This window comes from Falco naumanni, chromosome 1 (assembly GCF_017639655.2).
Source record: "Falco naumanni isolate bFalNau1 chromosome 1, bFalNau1.pat, whole genome shotgun sequence".
NCBI classification, from domain to species: Eukaryota; Metazoa; Chordata; class Aves; order Falconiformes; family Falconidae; genus Falco; species Falco naumanni.
Genome location: NC_054054.1, coordinates 1,290,064 through 1,311,869, shown reverse-complemented (window position 1 = coordinate 1,311,869; position 21,806 = coordinate 1,290,064). Strand labels below are relative to the sequence as shown.

At 36.7% G+C, this 21,806-nt stretch overlaps 1 long non-coding RNA gene across 1 annotated transcript in view; it reads left to right on the top strand.

Annotated features, from left to right (window-relative positions):
- Positions 1 to 21,279, top strand: part of LOC121091041 — a 60,940-nt gene extending 39,661 nt beyond the window's left edge. The window contains exon 4 of the long non-coding RNA XR_005828819.1: positions 20,512 to 21,279. This is a non-coding gene — a long non-coding RNA (uncharacterized LOC121091041). The remainder of the gene's footprint in view (positions 1 to 20,511) is intronic.
- The last annotated feature ends 527 nt before the right edge of the window (positions 21,280 to 21,806 follow it).

Below are 21,806 nucleotides of genomic sequence, written 5' to 3'. Positions count from 1 at the left end.
AATTTCATTTGAAGCTATCAGTTAGCTATCAAGATTAGTTGCTTCATTTCCTCTTAAAATTTCTGTTTTCTTAGACACACTGCTGGAGCGTGTCCAGAGAAGAAGGGTCTGGAGCACAAGTCTTATGAGGATCAGCTGAGGGAACCGGGGGTGTTCAGCCTGGAGAGGAGGAGGCTCAGGGGGGACCTTATTGCTCTTGACAACTGCCTGACAGGGGCTGTAGGCAGGTGGGGGTCGGTCTCTTTTCCCAGGTAACAAGTGACAGGACAAGAGGAAACAGCCTCAAGTTATACCAGGGGAGGTTTAGATTGGATATTAGGAAGATTTTTTTCACTGAAAGGGTGGTCAAGCATTGGAACAGGCTGCCCAGGGAGGTGGTGGAATCACCATCCCTGGAGGCGTTAAAAAACCCACGCAGATGGGGTTCTTAGGGACATGGTTTAGTGATGGACTTGGCAGTGCTGGGTTAACGGTTGGACCTGATGATCTGAAAGGTCTTTTCCTTCCTAAATGATTCTATCATTCTATCATTCTATGATTCTGTATTCAAAACAGAATTTAAAGGAAATTATTATAACAGTCAAAAAATGTTAATTATTTATTATGTGATGTCACTTGCTTTCTGCAATGCCAGTTTTGCTTATCTAGCCAGAAGAGACTCATCTATTTAAAACATATAAAAGTTTCATTATTTCAGTCAGACAGAGAAGAAAGCAATATTTTATCTAGAAATTCTACTGTGAGCTCATACTGACAGGGACAAGCCATTAGCAATAGTCTAGCTATGAACATGCTTGGCCGTCTCATCGGCACAGACAGTAAGCCTGGAAGAGAATATTTACCCAGCCAAGGGTGATATGGCTATTGTTTCTCAACAGACAGAGTACTCTTGCCCACCTAAGTGTGTTAAACTAGAATGAGAGGCAGAACGCTCAAAGTAATGGGGAATAGAATCTAGTGGCTGTAAAAAATAATTTTTCTCCACTGACAGTAGTTAGTGTTTCTTTTCCACTTCAATATATTATGGTTGTAGATGTAGAAATGTTTTATATGGCACATACTTTGTATGCTACATGGTTTATCACCTGTCATATGTTAAAATTGTAATATTAGTTGATCATACTGCCAGGTCTTTCCTCATTTAAGATTTTGTATTACTTCGAAAAATGAGAAATACCAGCCAGATATTCCATCATCATAATTCCTGTCATTTATTATTTGGTTTTGACCCCTTAGGAACTGCAGTTTCTGGAATTCACAGAATAGTGTAGTCCTTTATATTTCAAGTCTTCTTCTAAAGTTTCAGTCACCTGCAGCTCCTCCACTGGATCTTTACCTCTAACTCTGCCACTAAAACCATGTGAAAATAAGTATAACCAGCACCTTTAAACATTTTTATCTACCAGCTCGTTGTCATTAGAATTTTACTGGATTTGGTGTAGCAGTTGGGGAAATAGAGAGGTTGTTTTTTTCTTTTTTTTTTTTTTTTTTGAGGAGATTATTCTTTTAATAATGCAACAAGTATGTTCTATTTTCAGTCACAGTTTTGGAAGTCAAGAGCTACTCCATTGTTTTAGTCAACAGTATTTAATCCAGTGAGAAGACAACGTTGAGTGTATTTTTAATTCCTTCTGAACCATACAGTGTTATTTTGTGTGGTTTCATGTCTGTCAGACATTTTGTAAAACAAGTATGGAAGGAATAAACTAGAATATAAATGTATCCCTTCAGAGTTCTGCTTTGTTGCATATTGTCTTGAAAGCTAGATTATGTTGTGTCCTTTAGAAAATGTGTCTGTAACTTTGCAAGAATAGGTAACTTTTAACACTTTTGAATAATGGAAATCACACAGATGACCAAAATGTAAATTATTAAATAAAGGAATTTGAAGCTGCCATGAAGGTTCTAGTTAATAAGTTAATACCATAACTGCAGTTTCTGTACCTTTTAAATGACACTAGACTAGGATGAGATGATTTTGTTTGTTTTTCATTTCCACTTAAGTGAAAAGTTTTTTTGCCGGTGATTATGTCTATGCTTTAGTAATGTTGGCACCAGGCATGGATTATTCTGCTTTCATTATTTTTCAGTATGGATTTGTTGCACGTTATATTTTTTTAACATCCTTAAAATTCACAATACTTACATTTTCTTCTATATAATTCTATGCAAAGATGCTGAGAATCTTTGGCAGCCTTTCTTGAGTGACATCGTCTTTTCAATGTTGATCTTATGTACAACATCTGCCATTCATTATGAGCCTGACCAACTGTCTAGTAAAGGTCTTACTGACTCTGATGGATCATGAGCTTTGGTTTGTCAAATAGGAATAAACAGTCCAGTTCCTAAATTCCTTTAAACATTTATATTTTAAAATGTTCTGGATCACCACATTAACAGCAAGAAAACTTTAGCTGGTAATTTCTCTTAACTTTTTGTAAGACTGATCTAAAAATTATAGATGTAGAAACTTAAGCTGCTAGCAGAAGAAAAATACATTTTCAAGAATAAGAATTTGATGCATTTCAAAGAAAACTCATCCCCAATACAGCACTAAATAAAAAGATAACCAGATTTGGTTTGTCCTTCTGTATTTAATAATTATTTTTTCCAATTAATCAAAAAGTCAGATTGGTAGACTGGTATCTGAAAAAGCTGCAAAACTTCTTTTGTAGTTCTTTTCCCCAGATCCCTATTATTTGGTGTTAGAGGACTGTTCAGATTTTCTGAAATTAAATGAAGGCAGATGATTGCTTCAAATTCTTATGACCTTAGCCAATGAAGACATTTTATCTCTATGGCTGCAAAACACAAATACCCAGTATTGCAGTGTATCTCATAAGCACATAAAAATCAGTTGACCTGGAAGGATTTGCTCTCTTGATACTAGGTTAAAACCTGTATTCTGGAGAGAGAAATAATGCAAGTAGGGTTAACTGATTAGGTGAAAGCTCAGATATAGTATTTTATTCTTAATGTAAGTCTGGATTTGATCAGCTTTGACATATTCTTTTAAGAAAAATAATTCTGCTCCAAGACACTACTTTGAGTATATCAAGAGTGTTTGTACCATGGCAGATGAACTGTTTCATTATGTCTTTTCCAGCTGGTGTAATTGTTACATTCTTTGTGTGCCAGCTCCCTAGAGGGAGAAAAAGCACATATGGTAGAGTAAAAGGTCCTGATGTGGAGTCCATGTGGGGGACAATATCATGAGATAATTGCTGTGGAGGGTGGAGGGCAAGAGTTAATCTGCTGGTTTGAAAAACATTGCAGTAGCAATATTAATGTTGCAAAGCCACAAAGAGTTTGAAAATTAAGATTTAGGGTTCTTATGCAACTTCAGTGGAAGTTACATATCATAACTTCATTATGATACAGATTTTAATTAGCGAGATGTGCTAGTTTTCCTTTTAAAAATGTACAGATATACTCAGTATTTGTTTAAACTCCATTGTTAGAACTGGTCCAGACCTTTATTTGCTAAAAAGCATCGTCTTTCTCTATGGACTTTCAGATGACCTATTTCCTTGTAATAGCAGAGTGTTTCATGAGCACTCGGGCATTTACTTTAAATGTAGGCTACATGACATGAGCTGATAGTGCTGTTCCCATTTTATGGGAATCAAGTTGCAAATCAGGTTACAGAATCAAAATAGAAAGTACCTACTAATATTTGCTGCCAAATTAGAAACATCAGAGACCTGAATAACCAGTGTATTGAGCAGTATATTTTAGCGTCCTCCCTATTTCCATAAGCCTAAATTACTAAAATACTTAAACTTAGTTTTAATCAAAGGTACTTTGTCTGAAGCTACTTTGCCCTTCTGAAGTACCAGGCACAAGAGAGTACCTGCAGCGGTAGATCATGCCAGATTCAGCCTCCACCTTTCCTCTAGTCTTGTATGATCATTTCTACACAGGTTCTGTAAGCAAGCTAGTGACCTCCTTTCTGTTTTCTCACCTGAAACAGCAGATGGCATTTATCTCTCATTTCTTTTATGTACTATATTAAAATCAGTTTTGATAACTGGTTTTCTAGAAATGAAAGAAGGGTAGAATGAAGACCTGAACACTGCAGAGATTTTCTTGGTCTGGAAGTGGAATTTTTTTTTTTTTTTTTATACTGCCAAGTACATAACAACGAAGACTACTTGACCATAAATGTTCTTGTAGTAATGTCTTCTGCAATTTACTGCCATTTACCTGTAACCTGCTGGCTGAATTGTGCAACCCATAAGGACACCAGTGAGAGCAATGATATAGAAAATAAGCTAGTGAGAATAAAATCCATTTACAAAACATTTCTCATAAAGATATGTAAAAAAAAAAAACTGAAAAAATATTTTTAGAACTCTATCTGCCTATAAGAAAATAATGTTTAAAAATGTAAGTTTACATGCAATGTTTGTTCGCTGAAGAAATGTTGAAGAAAATATCTTCATTGTTCTCAGAGAGAAAGCACCTGCTACACATTTGGGTGGCAGAACTCCCATAGCAAATTAGGAGTCTAAAACTAGTAACAAATGGTCCAATTGTTTCTAATTTAAGATTATTGCCTTCTGGGAATGCTTTTGAAATTATGACCTCTGCGGCTGAGAACTTTAATTATGAAGGGAACAACTAGATCCCCTGTTAAGGACATAGGAAAGTGAATCACCAGGCAAACATTCATAATGTACAGTCAGTTGCGGAGCATTCCTTAGAAACTCAGACCTCAAGTGTCTAACTAAAGCTATCTGTGAAAGCTCTTAGCTTAGAGCTCATGGAATTCTATGGAAGAAATCCAGACTGGTTCAACCAGTATGAAGTAGTGACTGTAAATCACAGATTATTAAATGACTGCTCTAGGTACTGCTTTTAGTGTTGGTGACGCCCAAGCAGACATCAAATCTGAAAGAAATCAAATGTTTTATCCATGTTCTCTTGCTTTAATATTTTAGGAATATAAACATTTCCCTACTGCTGTATCAAAAGATGTCGGCATAGGAGTTTGATTTTTCTTTTAAATGTAGCAAAAGACTTGGTTGGTAACTGTAAGGAATATCAGAAGTATAACTGAAATATATAAACATGAAATTAATTTATCAATTGGAGAGGCACAGTATGTGTGTACATAAACTTTTCTTCAATTCCTTAACCTAAAGGGATTGCCTCTTAAGTATGAAAGTGGTGTTAATCTCAATGCCCCTTCTGTTTTAGTTTTTCTTTAGCAAACCAAAAGAATTCCAATTAGTTCTAAATCTTGTCAATTAGTTTCAGTTAAGACTGACCTTTTTACATGTGGGAAATTGCAATATGCCTATAAATTTATCACTGAACATCAGAGGTTTAACAAGATGCTGTTGTCTCTCTTAATCCTGTTTTGCTACTGATGTCCTCTGTGAAAGTCAGGACTAACCCAGAGAGAAGGCAGCCCACACAGTTTTTGCAGAGAGAGCAGACGTCTTGTACTGGCTCTTAAAAAAAAGTCATAGGTGAGTCCAGGTCTGAATCAGAAGTTACTGCAGAGCAGGGATGCACCTTTTTTTTTTTTTTTTTCCTTTTTGAGCCACTGTCTACCCTTTTGAGCTTTAGATATTGCATTTTAGGTGAGTTCTGCTTCAGATTTTAGAAGTTTGAAAATGCCTTCAATAAAATGAGTGGTAATGCCTGCAAAAGGTGCAGAAGTGAGGAAGGTAGGCAGTCCCTTTCTCTAAATTTTTTGCTTAAAAATGACAAACCCAAGCCTGTGACTATGCCATTACATTACTGAGCATTCATATGTTACTGAGTATTGTGTACGGTTCTGCTTCTCTCACCCCGTTGCTCTCCCAGCGTGGTTCCTGCTAAGAAGGTATTAGTATGTGAAAAGACAGGAGAGAAGTGGTAAGGAAGATCGAAAGAATCGAACACATTCACAACCTTACAGAAAAACTCGGGAAGGTAAGGCTTTCCTGCCTAGAAGGCAGACAGCTGCAGGGTGGGATAACAGAGGTTAGAAGTTAGAGGCTAGAAGTGCAACTGAGAGAACAACGTTTATTCTGTTCGTACATTCTCCTCCGGGTATTTGGGTTTGATTACTACCTGTGAAAAAACAATAAGCTAATTGGACCTCCAGGGCATTCTTAGGTTCTTGTGACATCTCAGACTGAGGCAGTAACAGTTTATCATCATAAACTGCATGGACAATACAAGGAGGCAGCCTAATGCAAATGGCTTTACCTAAAATGCAAACCACTGTCTTAGAATTTTTTTTCTAGAAGGAGCTAGATACAATACAGAAGTAAGGCAAATTCCAACAAGAAACACACTAAATTACTGGTGAGAGAACTAGAAATCTGTTTGGTGTGTGAGCAGATCTTTGGTAGGATTAATGTGATCAAGCATTTTATAAGAAGTGGAAGATTATAGGATCTGCAGACGGGTATCCCCTGATTTGTAATTTATCAGAACTGTAGCTCCAGTTTTGTGAATCCCCCTGTGGTACTAGCTAACCTGTCTTTCAGGGCACGAAAGCAGTTAAGAGGGAAGCATAGCACACTGCTGCCCCACCTGGATTTGCTGTTTGGCTTTTAAAGGTGAATAATATAGTAACCTTTCTAAAAGTGCATTTGTCTTGAGCACCAAACGGACCTTAGGTATCCTCTGTCTTTTTGAAGCACAGGAACCCATGGATTGTCGAAGCTGCTTCAACTAAATGCAGTTTACAATGCATGTTTAGCTTTATTTTGTCATAAACTTGTATGGATAAAAGATAATGTTTCTATGAAAGATACTGTTAAAACAGCTTGAACCAGCTACTGACTACTCAGTTTTTGTCCAGGTGAAGTGCTCATTCATCTCACTAAGAATGTAAATTGAGCAATTCTTGCATACTTGTCTTTGCATTTGCAGACATAGAATTTGAGCTTTGACAGACATAGGAAGAAAATTTTGCTATTTTCTGTCTATAGATGTCTGAAAATAAACCCATTTGCAAACAACTGAATTTTGCTTTATTTATACAATTTATACAATAAAGGTTAACAACCATAGTAGTTTACTGCTTTGATGCTTATGGTTCTTTACCACTTTAAAAAAGTCCTCCTAATTTTTCTCTTCCCAAAATAATCAAGTTTGGTGATTAAAATTTTGTGGTGTGAAGAGATAAGGGAAAGCAAATAAATTATTTACTATTCATGAGGAGTCTCTGCTGATAAAGCAATATGCTCCTTATCTATTGATTTTAAAGATCAAATGAGGTACTCGGGTTACATTTCTGTTTTGGTTAAGTAAGGTCAAATAACCTTCACCTCGGTACTCTCACCTTCCAGTTTTTGAATGATTATGATAAATTAGTTGTTGATAGAGATCATCTTACTGAAACTATAACTTGAAAACTTTCAGAATGAATGCAGATAATTTTGCTATAGATAACTGCTTACTGTGAGTGCAAGTGTAAAAGAGAAATAATTGTTGTGTAAATACTTTGTAAGGATCATCCCAAATTTTATTTTTCTGTAGTCAGATTAAAGCCCAGTACTCCTCCACTCAATAGGATACCAAACTTTACAATTTTAATTTAATTTCTTGGCATCACTGAAAATATGCTGGATAAATTATTATTAATTGTTATGGTTATTGTTGTTATTATTATTATTAATATTCAACACCTATTTAGAGCTTTGTCCCACAAATATTGTTGTACATGAGCAATGCTTGAATTTGTTTGATTCATCAGAATAGGACTCTGGAATATATCCAAAACAGGATTTCTGTGCTGTAGCGCTGTGGGTTGTACCACTTCTGTTCTAGGCACCTGCTCTGCAGCCCAGTCCAAAGTGAGTTAGACACTGAGCTTTCTTACTTGATGCACGGATGAAGCGTGATGTCTCACAGAGGAATCATTCCATCTCGGACAGCCAAGTTACTGAACATTTAGCATCAATATGCCCAGGCCAGACTGCTCTACTTGAGCAGATGTCGTATCTGAAAGGTATGGGTTGAGCTCTAAGATGAAAGCACAGAATGCAGTTTTCACCCTGTTAAAAGGTGTTCATGCCCTTCCTCTCTCCTAAAATAAGTGATTTTGATATAAACAGACAGAGACGGTACAGGCATGCTCATTTTTACACAGGTGATATTTTCTCTTTTTTTCCTGGTGATTAGAGATCTCATCTAATTGACCTAGATTCCATTATTTCCCCTCCATGAGTGGAGTGATCTGTAGAGGATAGTTTCCTTATTCCTTAGATTTCTACCTTTCTCAGGGGTGCCCTTATTACATGTATCTATATACTCATATATAACTCTTCTGTGAAAATTGTGCAGTTGTAAATAATTAAAAATTCACCAAACCAAAATAGGATGAAAATTAGTAGGATTCTGTAGTCTGGGTTAAAATTCATTATATCCTGCTTCCCGATCCAAGAATCTGTGTCCAAGAGAACCGCACCTTCCTACAGAGCTTTCCAACCCAGGCCTCCTACCAATTGGTGACTAACCAATGTGAGATAGGCAAATCCACTTTCTGGAAAAGAGGTGATCAAGGTTTCCAAGTCCACTTTCTAAATTCTCATCCTTTAAATAGTTTGAGTGGAGGAAACTGGCAAGGTCACATGGTCTTTTTCTTTCCAGTGATTCCCAAATGGCATAGATGATGTTCCAGACACCTTAACTGAGCCTGCCCTAACATAGCTGTCACTGCATAAGCCACAAAGGTTACTTACTCTTCCATTATCGTGCCAGTCTTGGTGGACATCAAGGTGGACTTTTCAGCAGGCTTCACCTGGAAGGTTCATAAGTCCTGTCTTTTCTATAACTCCAGCCCCATAATTGAAGGGCACAGTTGCACCTTCTTTCCATGCAGGAGCAGGGTCATTTGCTAGCTGTCAAAACAAATAAGGAAAGAACTTGACTTGGGGAACACAAATTAAAAATTGTATGTCAAATATAGAAAACGGATCATCAGGCAGATGTCACATATCGCCTTCTGGAATGTGGTTTATAAATCAGGTACAGCTTGTAATGTAAGGAAGATCAATACCCTATTTGACATTTTTTTCTGTGTCGGTTTTGATCATCTACATGCTTGTTTGAAATCTCAGTCATGAAGTGAACTATACTGAATTCATCGAAAGTACTTCAGTGTCCACCTCACACTTTCTATACTATTTCCAAGTGATAAATCACATATTTCAATAGTTGCTTTAATGCACCATCATTTCCTACAGCTTTCCTTTTAATATTATAATTGATTAGATATTAGATTAAAAAGTCAGAAAAGAAACAAAGTTAAAACTTTTCACAGCACCTTTATTCACAACTGCAACTTGATATTACCAAATGCATTTCCAAAGTCAGAAATTTTTCCCCAGTCAAGAAGTTACATTCCAGTCAGTTAAATCTTGGTTACATTCAGTTGCAGCATCATTTATTTCTGTATTTCTTGGCTATTTCTTGAGATTTACTTGACACTTCAGTTTCATATTTTGTTTCAAATACAGCTTCTGTCACCAGTTCTGAAATATGGGGCAAACCTACGCTTTTTTTGGTTGAATCTATGCTGTACCATTGCCATCAATGTACTATGACAGAATATGAACCATTTAGTTTTCTCTTGAGATCTCATCTTACCCTCCTACCTTCATTAGGAAAAGTTGTATACTGTCCTCTTTTGAAGCTGTCATCTCAGTATTGTGCTTGAATATCTCCCCTTTTTTGCCTTCATATAGGAATGTTACTTCCTTTATAAAGTCATGTTACTTTATAAAACAAATCTGTTACTCTGATCTGTCTATTCCTGCTGTCAATAGTGCTGGGTAGTAACCAGTTGGATTTGCACTGCAGTGTATTCACTGTTTCACCCATTGCCATGCTACTTGATCTCCAACCTACACAAACTATTTGCAACAATGCTTTAATTTCTAAAAGCATATTGATTTTCGGCAATCTTTTTATGACACTTCTCATGGAATACACACAGCTTGCCAGCTGTTGAACAGAAATCTGTATTTCTCATCTTAATGTTAAAATATTATCTCCCTCATAATTTTTGCGTAAGAAAAAAAGGTGGATAATGGATGCATTATCAAACTTATGAAAATGTAGCCATTCTTATTTTCAACATGATTCAACTTGACCACATAAAATTAACACTATACTTTGTAACTGCTGAGACGTTTCTGAGTGTGTGTTACTTACTGCAGTATCCAGGCAACTGATGATTTGAAGAAACTGAGCTGCAGAGTATTTCATTATGTTCTTATAATTTTTTTTTACAAAGATGATTAATTTTTATTTTTACAGTCAGTGTAGGGTAATATTAAAATGTCATTATTTAAAAAAAAACAAACCCACAACTGTTTAATTAACCTCAAGAACAAATAAAAGAACTCTTAAGTCCTCATCAAAACTGGCTTGTCCAGAAATTGCAGGAGTAGCCATTCGGCCTCCAGGACATAGGTTTGGCTGTCAGTCTAACTTCTAGCTCTTGTTTAAACCATGTTGTGCTCCTGGGAAATCCTTTGTAATTTTTTCTCCATCTATAAAGTGAGGATAAACATAAGCCTTCTTGTAAAATGTCACATGGTCTGCAGATGGGAAGTGGTGTGTAAAAGCTGGGTAACTATTATTCAGATGATATATAACCTACCACTTGTTGGTTCGTACTCTACCTCCTTTTCTGCATTCAGGCTAACAGCAACATCTCCCCTGCCTATCAGTCATTTGCAGGACAGTAGAAACCTCATGTTTCTGCTTGGTTTTGTCTACAAATGGGGTAAAATTTCAGTGCTAAAGCAAGAGTACAGGCTGAAGGGCAGAGTGTGCTGGAAGCAAAAGAAATGTGTTCCATGATCAGCAGCCTTCCAGAGATCCCAGGAGACCCTGGCAGAGTGTAGGAAATGGAACCCAGTAAGATTTCACAACGGAGAGTGGAAGCTGCACAAACCTCTGCTGTCTGCTGACAGTCAATGACACTTTTCTTTGCTACAGGTTTGCCTGTGAGGGAAAGCTGGATGAAGAGTGACTAATTCCAGCTCGTTTTTCACTAGTGTATTAGGGCTTCAGTAACGTGCAGTTGAGTTCCCTGGATTTAGTTTTGACCTCACAAGCAACTGTGGGTGGAAGGTCGCTTTTCCTTATGATAATTGTAGGTAGAAAATAGCCATGGTATTTCAGTGACTTATATGCTTCAGATAATTTCACTTTGGATTTTCGGACCTTTCTGCATTTTTTTTTCTATAATGAAGTATATACAAGTATCACTAAGTTACCAAAACATAACCACTGAGCTGTGAAATAGTTAGTTAGTTAGTTATTGATACTTACTGCTTGATTGCTGAAAGGTAAGTAATTTGGCACAATTTGTGTATTACAAATTCTAAGAGCAAATAGCTCAGTAGAGCTGTTTTCTTAAATTACTAATGTAGAAATGCCTTTGCGTTCAAGAACTGTGTTTTCTGCTACAATTCCTTAAAACATTTTCTTCAAGGAATCCCAGAAGCAGGATTAAAAGCATTGCTCTAATGTGAAAATAAATAAATAAAAAGAGAAAACCATCTTCTAAGCCCCATTACTCATCTGAAAAATTACAGCATGATTGCTTTTAAAGGTATGATTCAATTGCTCTCTCATAAACATTTAGTGCTTGAAATGATAGAATCATAGAATCATTTAGGTAGGAAAAGACCTTGAAGATCATCAGGTCCAACCATTAACCCAGCACTGCCAAGTCCATCGCTAAACCATGTCCCTAAGCACCGCATCCATCTGCGTGGGTTTTTTAACGCCTCCAGGGATGGCGATTCCACCACCTCCCCGGGCAGCCTGTTCCAATGCTTGACCACCCTTTCAGTGAAAAAAATCTTGCTAATATCCAATCTAAACCTCCCCTGGTATAACTTGAGGCTGTTTCCTCTTGTCCTGTCACTTGTTACCTGGGAAAAGAGACCGACCCCCACCTGCCTACAGCCCCTGTCAGGCAGCTGTAAAGAGCAATAAGGTCCCCCCTGAGCCTCCTCCTCTCCAGGCTGAACACCCCCGGTTCCCTCAGCTGTTCCTCATAAGACTTGTGCTCCAGACCCTTCTTCTCTGGACACGCTCCAGCACCCCAACGTCCCTCTGGCCATGAGGGGCCCAACGCTGAACACAGGATCCCAGGTGCGGCCTCACCAGTGCCCAGTACAGGGGGACGATTGTTGTCCTGATCCTGCTGGCCACACTGTTTCTGACACAAGCCAGGACACTGATGGCCGCCTTGGCCACCTGGGCACACAGCTGGCTCATGCCCAGCCGGCTGCTGACCAGCCCCCCAGGCCCTTTCCCCCAGGCCCTTCCCAGCCGCTCTCCCCCAGCCTGTAGCGCTGCGGGGGGCTGGTGTCACCCACGGGCAGGACCCGGCACTGACCCGTGTTCAACCTCATACAATTGGCCTTGGCCCATCGGTCCAGCCTGTCCTAGATGTCCTAGGTTATCCTGCTTGGCCTTCAGCTGCTACTCTGGATGGCATGGGCATCCCATAAACCCATAAGCTGAATCTAAATGTGCAGCAGTGATGTCTCAGATATTCCAGAACATTTTAGGTGGTACAAGATACAGCTCTGTGGGCAGCAGAATCAAGTTCCCTGTATTTTTCTTTGCCAAAAGCATTTGTTATTTTAAAAGGAGGAAGGAAGTGCTGTATTAGTTTCTAACACAGTGATGTATTCGGACTTATGTCAGTCACGTTCAGAAGATACTGCTCAAACCAATGCCTGGAGAGGAACCTTTTGTCCTACAGTATAGTTAACATCAGCTTTGCCTCACTCTGTTCTAGTTTGTCCTAAATAGTTCTCTATCTAAATTTTGCTTAAAATGAAGCTCTAGGTTTTATTTAAAGTTGTAATGAATAATAAAAATCTATTGGCATGAATTAAATAATTTAAAAAGAAAGGCAATGATTTATTTATGCATCTAGAGTATCATACAATATTTAATATAGAGGGGTATAGACTGAATCAGCAGTAACTTCTCTGGTATTTCATAGATGCATTCAGCTGGGTATCAGCAAGTTGCTGTTATATCTGGAAACTATGGAATAGTTGCATCCCTGATGTGTCTTTGTCCTGTGCTAGAGGAATATGTATGCATATGTGTGTACACATTACATTTAGGACCAATGAGTATGTTAATTTTTGGGGGTCTGTGCTTTAAAAAAGAACACGTTCCAACTAAATATTTTACATGTTAATATTGAATACTTCTTTTTCCAGTCACTAAGTGTGCCAGTCTGATTTAAAGTAGTTTAGCTTTTTAGATATTAATAGATCTTTGAAATCAGAACAGCTAATTCTTAAAAATTAGCATAATTTTAAATGCTTTGGTGGGTTCAATCCCAACTTCTGGCATTCATATGCAGAATTTATATCCACTGAAACAAGTAAAATGATATGAAAATATTAAGGCATACTTTGACACTGAAAGAGTGGTGTGCTTAACTGTGGGATTTGTAGCTGAAAAACCATGAAGTAACTTTTGAAATAAAATTCCTGTTAGTTAATACCGAAACAGCAAAGAAATGTCAGTTTCTCTTAGTATTGCATGTCTTGGACTCTTCACTTACATCCAACCTATTCTTAATGGAAGCATAAGATTTAATTAAGGCAAAAAAGATTAATGTTAATTTCTATGGCAAATTGTCAAATTTCTAGATCTGAAGAGGAAGCTATATGGCTTCTTTTTTCATAATCATACCTTAAGTTAGATCATCAGTATTTTTTTTGTTGTTGTTGTTCCTAACCAGGATTTTGTGGGGAATGTATGAATTGACTGCCATTATTGCTACAACATTTGGGAATGTTTTGTCATTACAGCAGATCTGAGTTGACTTACAGAAATTCTTTTGGTCTTCTTAAGAAAAGCAGAGCTCTGGAACTAAAGCTCAGCTGAATGTCCCGGACAGGGTTTATAAAATGGTGCAAAATAATGTTTCTCGTTCAGAACTTTTCTTGTGGTTAATGAGGTATTGAAGGCTCACTTTGACCAAAATGCCAGCTTCTGCTCACAATGACACTGCTACAATTGTGTCCTGTTGTGATTCATCAGTAGAAAATTTCAGGAGGATATCTAAGTAAAAAGGGAAAGTTTTTCAGTGCTTTTCCCATTTTATGATAATCTAAGATTTATTTCTATTTAAGCTGTCTATATAATGTATATAATGGGTGTTACATATATGAAAAAATAGATCTATCTTTGTGATGTAATTAGAACTTTACTTTCCAGAATGTAATGTTGTATCCTTTCAGGATAAACCATGAGTTGGGTCTCAGTATTAGCATTTAAAACATCCACAACGTGCAAGCCACAGCATATGGTTTGTGGGAATTGGTGATGATATGGTATTAAGGTAGCAGTCTAAAAACATGCTTCTCTCCCAGAAAGGATAAGATTTATGTGAAAAGTGAGCTTATTTATGCACAAAACTGTAAATAAAGTTAAAAATATCTTTAAGTTAGAAATAGATCTGTATTTCGGATTCAGATTTGAATATGGATGTCCTTAAAAATCAGGAGAGTCTGTGTCTAGATGTATGGGCGTGATTTTTCTGAGAATCTTAGGTTGCCAATACTGAATACCAAATCTATTTATTTGGACATCAGAAATATCCACAGACAAGTCATTCAGTGCAATGTACGATAATACCCTAAATTAACCGATCAAATTTCACTCAAATTTTTGGTGTCACTTCTGGATACAATGCACAACTGTAGTTAGTAAGGATTCCATACTCAGTAATTCTTGATAGTTTAGTAAGGATGACACAGTAAGAAAACTTACAGAAATGTCAGCTGTCTGGCAGAATGTAGAGTTAACCTTGTTCTCACCTTAAAATAACGTGTTAAAGAAAGTGTCATTGATGGCTTACTGGATAGGGAATTTTTTTCCATTCTCTTGCTGAAGAAGGAAGCTTTTTCATGCTATCACATTGATGGCAGTCATTTGGCAGAATATAAAACATGTGATGATCACAAGCAGCTTTGTAAAATCTACTTGTCCCCTTTTAAAACTGATGGTTTAATCTGTTTAGAAAAAGACAGAGGTACAGTTTAAAAATTTCCCTGTAGCATATCTTGAACAAACTTTACGCGTTTGCTATTCCAGTCTAAGCCATGAAATACTGAACCTCCACAAAGTTTTTCGAAGCAGCTGGCAACACAAAACGTTGTGTTAGAAGATTTTTGTTTATTTTTAGTAATCAGTTGCTTTGTTTTGAGTCATGGTGGTGATGGTATGGCATCTTGAGCACGGTCCCCACGCATGTTGATTTCGTTATAGTTCAATTAACATAGGGATGTGATGATTGGCAATATCATCACTGCAGGATGTGGCAGTGGGCAGAGAGGAGCAGTGAGCGTTGCAGAACAGCGAGTGTTCCACTCTACAGAAATGGCAAGCAAATCTCTTCCTGTTACATGAACATTGTGCCTTAGTGCTTTGAATTTTTGTGACATATGCCATAAGTTTCAATTTTTGCAAACACTCCAGTTATTTGTACTTATTCAGTAAAAACATTCCAACATTTTGATTTACAAATTTCTTTGTAGAAAAATATCCTAATTAAATCTATCATTATTTTCAGAGTTAGAGCAAGCGTGGGTGATAGATTTCGCTGCCCACTTTATTTTTTTTTTGAAATGACAGCAGGTTGGATTGGCTGGCTGATGTATTAAAACCAAATGGCAAAAAACCAAAACAAACCACAATTTATCCTTTTCACTGCAAGATTGCTGGCATTCTATTTCAAGCATCTTAATTCAGTCAGAAAAATCTCTATGAATTAGCAATCCTTAATATATTTTTATTTGTTGTTGTTGTTCATATTTATGATTGTATGTATCTATTCCTTGCATTTTAGGCAGTTCTGTTTCATGACTGTATTGGCAATGCAACATATGAATATTTAATTCCTTGCAAAGGCACTCCAATAACAGTTCTACGTCTCTTTCTCTTACAATTTATCATGCATCAGGCACAACAATATCTAGTTGCTCTTTAGAATACACACTTTGTATTCTAAAAAAAAAATAATAAATGTGTTCTGTGTGGGTTAATAGACCAGATTTGTTTGCAGGTAGGAGCAGTGTGAGAAGTTAGCCAGGATCTAGCTTGGGCTCTGATTTCTTGTTCCAGGTTAGAGCAGCTTAGGGTTTGCTCTAACAAGCACCCGCTGAAGGCAGTGCTCAGAGCTCTCTCCTGTCACAGCTTTGCTACCTACTTCTGTCCAAAATCTGCAAAAATGGAAATGTAAGCTGGCAAAACCAGACCAGTCAAATATTGCCAGAATGTGATTAAAGATATCTAGCATGCTGAAAAATCCCTTTACAACGTCACAGCTGGTATTTTGTACAGAGGTAATGAGTCTGATTGACTAAAACGTAGCAGATATCCCAAAGTGCCTGAATATTAGCACTGGATTATTTATGTAGTATTAACTACTTTGTTATTTATTCATGGTTTCCAGTCATTAATTGCATCTTTTTGCTTTTTCATATTTTTAGAAGCTGTGTTGTACAATAAAATATGGTATTGTGCAACAAAATTAGTACTGAATAAAAAAGAGTTTAATGCAGTGTCTTAGCAATGATGGCACAAGTTGATGTGTGCATTTCTGAGCTTAGTTTGCTTTCCAGCATACTGCATTTTCTGTAGGACAAACATATATATATATATATATATATATATATATATATATATATATATATATAAGATTTTATGTGATGACAGATTATTGAAACAACCTCTCTCCCTAGTATTTCTCAACGTTTTTAGTTAATGCCAAATTTTAGAATCTATTACTCCAGCAGACTTTTAAAAAATCACTAATAAAATAGCTATTTGTTCAGAGGAAGAAAAAGTGATTTATAGTCAACAAAAGAAGTCAGAAGTCTGAATAGTCAATGCCAGGAAAAGCCTGAAGTGGCTGAAGTAGAATATTATTAATGGAAAAATAAATTGATAATAAAAAGTACATTTTCCAAGTATAATTTTCTTCTAATGTTATGTAAATATTCAAAATCCAAAACAGATGTAACTGATGCCAAATCAATTTTTGTACATCTTTTCCTTTCAGCAACTTGGAAAGTGATATGATTTCTGCTTAATGAAAATGAAAATTGGTCCAAGAGGAAAAAGCCAATTTCATATGGCTTTAACTCCTGTAGTGTAATTTCTGGTCTGTGTGCTTTCTCTGACTGATGATACAAGCATTATCAGAAAGACCATTAACCTGAAATGGTGTTAGTGCAAAAAATCTGTCAGAAATTGTAGATCATTGATAAAGAGAACTAAAAGGAAGGTTAAAGCCCTCGCAGACCGACTAGAGAACACAAGCAGAATCCAGTCTTAATACACTTTTTGGTAAATAAATTGGGATACTTTCAAAATTATACAATCTTGACAAAATGACATATCAATAATGATCTACTATGGACATTATTCTTTTGGTTGTTTTATTTAATTCAGTGTGGAGTTTTTCAGTGTTTTCAGTTCTCAACGGAGTAGCATAGGGGAAGTGCAGAGTTTAATACTACAAAAATTTATTAACATTTATCTTAGATAATCAGACTAACAATGGAGGGTGATTAAGAAAAAAATGAACATTTTATACATATCTCTTACACTCCACTTCCATAACCAGTCAATATTTTTCTGTTAAACTCTTCTTATAGACAAAAGCTGTATATTTAAAGCTTACGAGTGTGAAACTATATGGGTTTATATATATAATCAAACAAATATATTAAAAATAGCCTGATAATTACAAATATTCCATTGCAAAAATTATCAATTCAAGCAAGCACAATGAAAGGAGAAATTAATTAGTATTCTAAACAGACTTCTAAATCACTGTAACTTTGCTCATGTTTAATTTTTTTATTATTTTATTTGCTCAATTTGGTCGATATACTAGGATTAAAAATACTGCCTTTTGAGTTATAAAAACTTTATTTGTATACATTAGAAATAGATAAGTCTGGAAAATGTAAAATTAACTAAACAGAATACTTACATGCATGTAGATCTCAACATTTCTGTTGAGAATTCTCTGAATTCTCTGTACAATTGTGAATTCTTTGTACATTTTCCCACAAAGAAACCATTTAGAGTGCTTTCAGAGTAAAAATATCATAAATTAATGAAAATGTGGAGATTGAACTGGAAAAAGCTACATGTTTAAAGGAGTATTTATAGTGCATGGAATCTTTTAAGCTGAGTGTGTGAAAAATTTTCATCACATGAAATCACGTAAATGAGCTACATTATTTGAAATAGCATGCAATTATCTCTAGATACATAAGTACAAATTAAAAAAAAAATTCCAAAATTGTTTTAGATATTGAAGTTTACTTATTCTTGGAGAAATAAACACCAGTATACTTCACATTTATAACATGGATGTTATATACTAAACAACAGATAATTCCAATTTGCAAATTTTATTTAACTGTTTTATCTTTATTGCATTAGACCATGTTGTGTGTCACACAAATAAAGAAGATGAAGTTAATCTCCCCTAACATTTATATGTCTACTACTTAGCCTGTCACATGAAGCTGTTTTCATAGTCAATGACGGGTAGTCAACATAGTCAACAGAATCTAGAGTCCATTTTACATTAAGTTGGCAACTGTATTTGGTTAGGTGAATCACACCCCAAAAGTACCTGTTTCTCTCCATGGAACACAAACCACATTGTTCTTGACTAGCACAGATGTTGTTTGCGCTGAACATGCCTATGCTTCAGGGAGACAAATCCTGTGCAGTGAATCTGAGTTATCTGAGTGAATCAGAAGTTCTGTGCAAACTGTTGACCCAGCAAACAGCATTTTTTTTATTTGGCAGAATGACAGCATCCTACAAACGCTTTCGATGTCTGGTACATGTCCTGTCCAAGTGATATGGGCATTTTCAGTGCTTCATACCAGGCCCACAGGACTTACTGCATGTACACAAGCTGTTGCCACAGTATATGTCAGGTTGAAGAAATCCAAGATTCAAAAGGCCCGTCAGCTTGCTTGCTGATAAGTAAACTTTTCTTGATCTGCAGCAAATGCTATACCACCGGGACTGTTGGACATCCTGGGCAAATGTCATGCTGCCATGTTTTTCTCAGGCAAGATTGCCAAAAAGACAGTTATTCTGAGGAAATCCAGAATTACGTTAGCTCTCATACATTTCCTGAAAAGCATACCAAATGTACAGATTTCCGTTGCCCTCCGATTCCTAGCAGTGATTTCTCATAATGCAATATAAATATAATTGCATGCATATAACAAGAAATGGAAGGGAAGGACTGATCTTATGGAAAGGCAGTGGTAGGTCCTCAGAACTAATTTTTCACATTGGTTTTATGAATCGATGGAGCTAAAAAGCCTTGGAGACCTTTTTGGAATTTCTTAGCAGAAATAATACAGCCCAGCAGAAATTGGCTGGGCCTAATAAAACACAAGGCAGCTCAACTAGGTATGAAGTTGTTGTTGTCATTAGAAAATCACTGGCCATCTTGTTGAGCATAATGTGCAATAAGCTATAGACTGTGGATGTCAAATTCAGCATTGGAAGTATTTTCTTGAAAATAGAAGAGCCCAATATATGCTACGTCATCAGTACTCACGAGCAGAAGAGACAGATCAAAGCTTTTAAGGTCTGAGCTCTACAGCGTGAAAATTGAGGACAAACAAAATAATCCATCCAGTTGAAGAGCAAATGACAATACAAGTGAGGTGAAACCCTCCTTTAAACTGGGATTCTAAGGAGTAGTATGTAAGGGCCCTTTCTGAGAAAAGGCTTTGTTCACTGTCTGGGTGCCGGGTTGCAGTGATAGTGCCACAGCTGTCTGCAGTGGGGGGTGTCCCAGAGCCTCCCAACGAGGGGCATGCCCAAAGACCACCACATCTCAGCTATCTGGGAAGAAGAGGCTTCCTCAGATGAGCATGGAGGAAGTAAAGGGCTTGGTGGAGTGTGAACTGCTGTAAAGGGCCTTTGCTGCGTGTAGGCATATTCCAGGGCAGAACGTGGGTGGCTAAGCAATCGTATATAACCGGTATTTATGTATGTAACGGGGGATCTCGCCTGGGGTTTGTGCCATCACACGCCACAGTAGTGCAGTAGTAGTTTAGATATAACTCATAACCTTTATTTCAGATGGTTGTGTGCATTGTCTTAGAAGCTATGCAAAGACTATATGAGATAGGAAGAGCCTACCTTTCTAAAAAAAAAGAAGAAAAATTATATGAGAAAGGAATTTCCTGTTTTCTTTTTTGCAAACATTACTTTTACAACTTTGAGTGCTTTTTTCAGTAAGGCAAAGCCATATAAAGCACCCAGGTACTGCAGAAAGGCATTTCTCATTAAAATCCAAATGATCCAAATACCCTATCCATGTCTTTACAGTGATCGCTTGCAAATAATGTTTGATAAATAAATGCTTGCAATTAATCCTTCGATTTAAAAATGTATTTGTATCATAATCTAAAAGACTAAAACTACATCTGTTCCTTTTTCTTCTAGCTACCTTCAGTGGATTTATGTGACTATGTAATGGAGTAATGGAGGTTAACAAGAAAGTGCTGTTTATTTTCAGAGACTGTATGGAACTCAGCAGAAAAGGTACTGGAAATGGATACATTTTCATTCTTCTCTTCTGATTTAAATAGATGCATGAAGAAAGAATAATTGTCAGTAAATGGAAACTGAGAAATAATCTGACTGAAAAGAATTGCAACCCTGAAAAACCTATAAAGCACATGGGTTTGCTTCAGATCATTCAAAAGTTTGGACACACTGGGCAGGTCACTGACAATCTAAACACGTGCATCCAGGCATTGTGTGTTCTGGGGTGCAGCCTTTCTGACTGTGCCTCACGTGCCAGGCAGGAACACTTTGCCCTGCGTGCAGGAGTCCTTTTCCCCTTGATTTCTGTATCAGGTACCTGACTGGATCACCCTACATCTTTAGAATCCACATGCTCTAACTTCTGGGGGAAGCCAGAATACGTGTATGTCTCAGGGGAGTGCATAGGGAAGAAGGTATACACAGCTCTTCCTCCAGAAGTTGAGAAGCGCTTTTGTGTTCCAGAGGTCTCTTTTCTCTTGTGAAAAGCAAACTATCCAAAACAAGTAGAGGATATGATTACAATACTCATAAAGATAAAAAGTATTAACCATCATTATCATTAACTCATAGACCTCAGAGTCAGCTTTTGAGGATAAAAAACATCTGGGTCTCATATATGAAACATTAAGTGAATGAATTTATTTGAGCAATTTGTTAAATGAACCTGGGGCAGTGACAATAAAAATAAAGGGAATATGCTACCTGTGTAATACCCAGCATGTCTAAAAGTTATTTGACATTTTTTTCACTGGAAAATCAATACTACAAGAAAGAGAAATTCATAACAGCTGAAGAGCAATTTGTATGCCAGCATTCACCGTATATCTTGAGATACGTGTATGTCCTGCCAGGAATCACATTAAATAACTTGTAGCAGAAAATACTTTTCACTATAGTATAAGGCAGAAGAGGACTGTTATAGGGAGCTCTTGTATAATTTTAAAAGGAGTAAAATGTCTGAAATTTTCCTTCTCAATATAGGTTGCATTGTTTTGGCCGAGGATACATTCAGTAAAGTCTTTAGTTGGTTGTATTTGAATTTAGATGAAAACAAAGCCAAATGCTACACAAAACATAAATGGTAAGGAAATGTGAATTTCAGTGAGGAGCCCAAATTTATCTGCCAATTTCCTGCCTACCTGTACTGCTACATAGTTATGCTATGTTAAATCCAAGATCTTTGAAAACTG